Here is a 7,343-nt window from a genome sequence, read left to right as displayed (position 1 = left end):
TCTAGAAGAAGCTGGGAAGAACACTTTCTAAAAAGCCACAATTGCAGCTACTTTTATTACTCATAATATCCTTGATGGGGAGGAACTTAAAAATAATACTTAAGGAACTTAAGCTTCAACGGCCCCCAGTAGACTTGGTTTATGTGCAGTGCAGGCTTCCTTCGGGGGATTGTAGACCCAGGACTGTGATTATAGTGTTGATGATAATGTACGTTTTCTAAATCGTTACTTGCAGAATAATAAAATAGGAGGAGTGAAGGATTTTCTTCACTTTTCCCATGCAAATGAATGGATCAGTGGTTTAGCCATTTGTTTCTAAAAGAAGATATGCATTTCCAGGTTTCCTCCACTTGTTTATTAAACTAACAAGTATTACATATATACATATGTCAAATATGTTTGGCCGAGGTATATCAAATCAATAGAATGTTCTGAGTCATCAGCCTATAAATAGTGCTTTGTTGATGCATAATTAGATATTACTTTCAGGGATTTTTGTAGTATTTCAAATTGTGCTGGGCTACTATTTAATAAAAACTGCTATTTGGGATCTGATTTCTTTAGGATTGTGCATGGAAATCTGAACTGTGATTTATATATTTCCATCCATATTAAGCCCTTAGCACATGGACGTGTGTTCCAGACTCTGCTGACCCCACAGGCATCTTCTGCTTGTAAAGTTGGCTTTGGGGTGCAGAGCAGCATCGTGGCCCTGCTGAAGTCAAGGAACAACATGAAATCCTATTTGCTTTAGCAGAACCTGACAAACCATGTCAGGACAATTCAGACTCGACTGAATGATATTTTTTTCCATCTGTGAGTTTTCTGGTCTTTAACTGATTCCAATGAGTATGTTAGGCTACAGGTAAAAGTTGTCCTGTTTCTTCATCTTCTTTAGGGTGGAAACATGATATGTCTTCCTTAAAGCCCTTTATCTTTACTCCCTTTTTCTGTTCCTCTTGTTACCAAGCACATTGGTGGAAATTTGTCACCTTGTAAGATGTGGGATCTGCTGAGACCCTCTGGTCCCCCCGTGGTGGTGACAGGGCCTGTTCTTCCAGCGAGGTTGGATGGGAACCACCAGTTTTGTTCTTGCCAACGGTGGCTGCTGGCTCCTCCGGCACATTGTTCTGCATGGGCAGGAATAAATCTGGGCATTGTCTTTGCTCCAAGAAATTTCCTGTCTTCCCTTGGTGAGGTACCCAGATACAGAACGTGCCTTTCTGCTGCTACAGCAGCGGATCTCAACACCCTCATATGGGGCTGGTGTCCTAGGGCGGGCTGGATTTTGTTAGGGTTGACCCGGGAAGCTTGCCCGTCCAAAACAAATGATAAATAAATAATTTGCAGCTGTCTGGATGGCTGGAACACCTCCATGCTATGGCCAGAGTTTGGGAAGTTGGTGGTGAGAAGGGAGCTTTGTCCTCCTTTGTCCCTGTGAAAACTCTCTTCCCAGCATCTTTCTCTCAAGAAGATGCTGGTGGAGAGCAGGGAGTCAAGTAGAAAACTCAAGTGTTTGGTGAGGAGGGAACGCTGGTGAATGGAGTCGAGGCAGCCTGGAAAATCGTGGGGTGTTTGGTAGCCTGGGGGGGACAAGAAGGGCCGGGGCAGTGTCGGGAGGGCAGGAGGAGGCAGAGCCCGTGGAAAGCAGCTGGGGAAGAAGCCGTCTTCGCAGGAAGCCAAAATGTTATTATTAGTGCTCAGTTTCCTGGACAAAAGATTCTTGTCTACTTAAGTACTTCAGCTTCACGGGGCTACAGTTCTCCAGACGCAATATGATTTGCCTTTTCTGCCTGGCCTTTTCGTTGTCCGTTTGCAGCAGGTGGTTATGGCTGTGGTGCTGAGCTGGTGCTGTGCGGGCTGCCGTGCTGAGCCGGCGCTGTGCGGGCTGTGCGGAGCCGGCGCTGTGCGGGCTGTGCGGAGCCGGTGCTGTGCAGGCTGTGCTGAGCCGGAGCTGAGCCGGCACTGTGCGGGCTGTCGCGCTGAGCCGGTGCTGTGCAGGCTGTGCTGAGCTGGTGCTGAGCCGGCGCTGTGCAGGCTGCTGCTTGCCCGGGGTCGGGGACAGGCCAGCCGTGGGGACAAGGGCTTGGCTGCTTGTGTCCCCTTCCATCTGCTGAGGGAGATGCTGCTCCTTCGTGGCATTGCAAATGCTGGCGGAGAGATTAAGATCTATTAGATTTGAAGGAAGAAGGTGAAAACATATTATTAAAAAAAGAAATCAAGTCTAGATACAATCCCTTATCACCCATTTTATGGAGCCTCCCTGGGCCACCCCCAGTTTCCTCAGCTCAAGCGCTGACTACAGCAGGTTTCATGCTCCAGCAGCGAGGTGCGGAATCTTAGTAATGCCTAATAATCGTGGCTGATGGCTACTTTGCATTGTTCTTCCATCCAGGGACGCGCAGAGAACGCAAGGGGTTTGAGATGCTGTGTGTGGATGAGAGATCCGGTGTTTGTGAAGGGTGATGTACACACCTGGGTAGAGCTGGCTGATGTTATGGCCCTGGCATCTCCCCTTGCTCTGCCCTGCGTGCTGCAGAAGTTCAGGTAGATTCTTTTTCACAGAATTTCACAGAAATTCCAGATCATTTTATGTGGTTGAAGTTAGAAACACTTTTTCTTTCTGTGTTGAAATGTGAAAATCTTCCCCGAAACCATGTCTGATAACAACAGTATAAAATTTGCTATGTAGAATGCAATTTTTTTCCTATATTCGTGTATCCTGAGTTTAACATCAGATATACCCCTATAATGATAGAAATAGTACTTTTATTCCATAAAAAGATGGGGGATACCGCACTCTGCCGACTTCCTGATTATAGTTGTTGCTTGTTCCAGGCCCTGTAAGGTTTTGAAACATCAGCCTTCCTGGATATATGACAAATATAAATATATGTTTAAGATACTACAGGAGTGCGAAGGTAATTAAAGCACTCTAAGTGTGGTGCGGTTGGACTCCCGGCTGTCGGGAAGGACAGACAGATGCACGGCTGCTGAACCACTAAATGCACGTACCATACATCTCAGCATAGGCAGTGGGAAGGGTTTCTGTGTTGGGATTCTGGAAAACTGAATAACTCACTCTGGTGAATGAATAAATAAAGCCAACCTACCATTATCCCAATTAGATACTGTTTGTTTGTTTGTTTTAGTATCATACAGCACTCTAGTCTCAAATGATAACAACAGCTGTTTGTCAGATGATAAATACTTGAGGATGGGCTGTCAGTGTTTTATGGGCATGTATTTGGTTTGGTGATTTTTCCCATGGCAGGTAAAGCCACAGCGGTATGTGGCTTTACGCCACATCAGTGATGTGTCAGCCTCAAGTGTAGTTAATCATTTTATTTTGGAGCAGCCTGCACTGTTCTGTGCTCTGTTCTGGACCCATGTTTCTGCAGCATACTCAATCCAACATCCTCAGCATCGCTCCCAGCCCCGAGCACAGCGATGCTGCTCCCCTCGCCAATGGTCCCGGTCCCAGCCAAGACTGACCTGCTCTCTCCTGGGGATGAGATCGCTTCTCTGCCTCCTCCTCCAGCCAGACAGCAGCCAGACGCTTTGCCAGCAGGTAGAGAGGAGTAAATGTTGACTACAGGAGTATGTTTTGAGGATGTGAGTGCTGAGGGCAGGATCTGTTAGGGAGCCGATGCCGGGGCTGGCGCAGCGCAGCAGGTTTCGGTGGCCAGGCTGCCCGCAGGTCCCTTTACTCCGGCTGGCTGCTCCCAAGCGCTCAGCCCCTGGCCAAGGAGCGCTGTCCTGGGCCCTGATCACTCAGGGAAGGGCAGTAGTTTGATGTTTTTCTGTGCAGCTTTGTACATTTTCTAACACTTGCCCTGCAGGGCTCTGGCACGCTCTGGTTTTCTCCCGCCGCAGCCCGGCTTGCATGGTCGGAGCGATGTGACAGAGCAGACGCCTCAGTGAGCTACGAGCTGTGCCTGTCCCCTCGCCCCTGGGAGGCGACACTTGCCCGGGCTGCTGGTCCTGGGGCAGGGACCGGTGTCCAGGGACCCCTGCCAGCTGCCTTTAGGTGGGGATGAAAACAAGCGGCAGGCTCAGTCCAGCCAAGAACATCTCCAGCAGCAGGAGAGGTGAGCAGCCAAGTGCAGTTCTGAGCAAGAGCTGGGACAAGAGGTGCCCCAGCTCTAATGTCCCATCCGTCCCCTGATGGGGTGAAGGGACGTTAGAGAACTTGTGACATGCAAATATAGCCGTCCCCTAGATGTACTGTCCAGTGTATGGATGGGCAAGGGGCTTGGCAGTTTGCACTTGAACGTGCGTTTCATCTGAAGTGTGCTTTTTACTGGTGTGAGATCATTTCAGGTCCCTAAAAAATGTAATTTTCCTTGCTCATGTGTTGCTAATTGTTTTTGTTGATACCAATGAGCCCCAGAAGCAGCGGTATCTGGAGGCAGGAATCTGGGGAGCTGTGTGTACGCTGCCATAATTACACTGTGTGCTGTGTGAGGGCAGCTGAAGTCAGCAGGTGTTGAGTGTAGGTGAATGTGTTCACGTGGAAGCACACGTGCAGATCCACAGGGTTAAATAATTATGGCTCACTAGGTTGTCCCTAAAAGGTTTTACTGTTCAGAAATAAGAAGTCAAAGTAAAAGGTATTTTCTTACTTATCCATACTGCAGGTATCATTAGGGATTTCAATGGGTGTTTTCTTACTTATCCGTACTTCAGGCACCATTAGGGATTCCATTTTGCGTTGCATCAGGATTTGTACAGAAGATTCTGCAAAAGGTAGAAGACACTAGTAAAAGTAACCCTAAATATCTGCAAAATCTGGTAACAAAACTTTCCTGTGCTCTCCTCTCCTTCCTTTTAACACCCCTGCAATTCTAGATGCGGTGCTTTTGGGGGGAGCCTGTGCAAAGGCAGGGCTGGGATCCCGCGGTGCCCCAGCAGAGAGCACGGCAGGAGAGCGATTCGTCCTGTACCCCCTTCCCTAACAAGCCTCTGGAGTGCCGAGTCTTTAGACAGACCAAAATATTTCACTCTGTGCCTCAGCTTCCATGTAAATAGGGGAGTGATAATAACACCCTGCTATCTCCTGCAAAGGGCTCAGGAAACGGGGATAAAAGCGTCTGTAAGTGTAAAGTCTCGTTTCTTGGCAGCCGCTGCTCTCCTCCTCCTCTGCCTGCGCCGTGTCGGCTGCTCGTCGGTTTAAAGGCTGCGAATAACCTCCAGAGCTTCTCCGAGTGGAAACAAGAAATTCTTTGCTAGAAACCATGGCTCTTCTTGCATTTTTTCTGCTTTTGTGATATTCACGTGTGAGCCAAGGCCTGTGATTTGGCAGGAATTTTGCCTGGAGGGCTGCAAAATTGAATGTGGAAATGCTCAGGAAGCATTGCATAAACCCCATTCTTTTTTCTGCTGTACAAACAGCCACGAGCCAAAGCTCCGGGATTCCCGGCGGCCGCTGTGCCCCGGCCTCGCACGGCGCTCGCTCCAGCGCCTCCGCTGCCTTTTCATTCAGCAGTTTGGCTGCTTGCTTCCCCCTCTGCAATTCCCTCTGTCCTCACCCTGTGAAGCAATGGCTGGGCTTTGCAGGGGACAGCTTGGGGATGGCCACCCCAGCACACGCAGGGGACAGCGTGGGGATGGCCACCCCAGTACACGCAGGGGACAGCGTGGGGATGGCCACCCCAGCACACACAGGGGACAGCGTGGGGACGGCCACCCCAGCACACGCAGGCAACAGCGTGGGGATGGCCACCCCAGCACACGCAGGCAACAGCGTGGGGATGGCCAGCCTCAACACGCGTGGGGACGGTTCATGATGTTTCCTTGCTTTTATCCTGAGCCATTTGCTGGGCTGTGTGGTTCACAGCTTTCCAGGCACATTAAGGAGACAAGCAAGACATCCTGTTTCTTTAGTTAGCTTTTCTTTTCTCTTTTTTCCCTTTTTTCTCTCTGAAATTTTGGATATATCTTGACGTTCTTCTGGCTGCCTGTGCTGATCTCCGTACAGACATCCAAACCCCTGATTTCCTTTTCTCTTTGTGCTTTTATCCGCCATGAAGATGCAGATGCCTGATTTGAGGTCAATTACCCAACAAGAGAAAATGACTTTATTTTATTTGTATTATTTGTAACTGTAAGTGGGACCGATCCAGTATTTGTCTGGACAATCCTCCCCTTCCTTGAGCCTCGGGGAGGTTTAGATCCACAGCCCACTCTGTGCTGAGCCCCGTTTCAAACGCGGGCTGGGGCCGGACTCTGTATCTCCCCGTTGCAGTTTTGGCCACTTTTAGCGTTTTTGCTCTGTGGGGGGGTTGAAGAGTGGCTGCTGCTGCGTGCACGGGCAGAAAGAGACAGGGCTGACACACAGCGTTTCTCCTGGTGTGATCTAAGGCTTCCTCCAGCCTGCTTACCGAATGTCCTGCCGTTCACTGCAATAAAAGGAGGGTATATTATAGAAATACTCTTTTTTTTTTTTCTTCCTCCCTTCCCCCTTTTATTTTCTGGAAAGGGCATGCTTTCACCTCCTCCCACTTTTCATTTCCTGGGGATACTGAACCAGCTCATGCCAGAGTTTGCCCACGGTAGTAGGAGCCCAAGAAATAAGGGACTTCATGCTTCAGGCCAGCTCTGCCTCTCAGCACTCCGGGGGAGCTGGTGGCCATGGGGACAGCAGTGGCTCCCAGGTGACGGTGGAGCACATGTCAACCCTGGGGATATGCTGAACTACTCAAGCAAATAATCTTAAAATAGGCTTTGTATGTGATGCAGAAGAACCCAAGCAAAACACAGAACCCAGCCAACCCCAAGTTCATGCTTGTGGTTACTGAAGCTTGTGAGATCCATTTTTTGTTTACTTAAAACTGATTTCAAAGAGTTTTATTTTTTTCTACTTAATTCTTGTTCTTGGTGCTTGGGTTGGGAGATGGTTGTGGTGGAGATGGTGGCTCAGCACCCCTCCAGCTGGGCAGAGCATCCTGCTGTCAACCCCTGGGCAGGCACAGGGACAGGCGGGACAGACAGAGGGACAGGCGGGGGGCAGGCACTGTCCCGAGCAGTGTGCCCTGGCACCGGAGTATCTGTGGTCACTGCCCAATGTGTCCCCCCAGGAGGCGGAACGATGGCAGGAAAGACACAGGGTCCTGCTGGAAAAGTGATGCTGCTTTGGAGTCACTGATGTTCCATGATGCCACCAGGAAAGGAGCTTCTCATATGAAACGAGTGCTCGGTTTAAACCCAGCACTAAGTCCTGGGGAGAAAACAGAGCTCACTGACCTTAACTCAGACCATGGGACCTCTGCACTGTGGAACTGTTTCAGTGCTGGTGTTTTGTCCTTATTACTGTCCCATGACAGGGAGGGGAAAACATCTCC

At 49.6% G+C, this 7,343-nt stretch overlaps 1 long non-coding RNA gene across 20 annotated transcripts in view; it reads left to right on the top strand.

Moving 5' to 3' along the window:
- The window catches only part of LOC110366164 (uncharacterized), a 61,275-nt gene that overhangs the window by 31,570 nt on the left and 22,362 nt on the right, over positions 1–7,343 (top strand). For 2 of the 20 annotated variants that reach the window (XR_010466040.1, XR_010466032.1), the window contains exon 4: positions 2,396–2,547. The exons of the other annotated variants lie outside the window; for them this stretch is intronic. This is a non-coding gene — a long non-coding RNA (uncharacterized LOC110366164). The remainder of the gene's footprint in view (positions 1–2,395; positions 2,548–7,343) is intronic. 20 annotated transcript variants of the gene reach the window in all.

This window comes from Columba livia, chromosome 14, assembly GCF_036013475.1.
Source record: "Columba livia isolate bColLiv1 breed racing homer chromosome 14, bColLiv1.pat.W.v2, whole genome shotgun sequence".
NCBI lineage: Eukaryota > Metazoa > Chordata > Aves > Columbiformes > Columbidae > Columba > Columba livia.
Note: the sequence above shows the minus strand (reverse complement) of the source record. Positions and strands in the feature narration are given on the sequence as shown.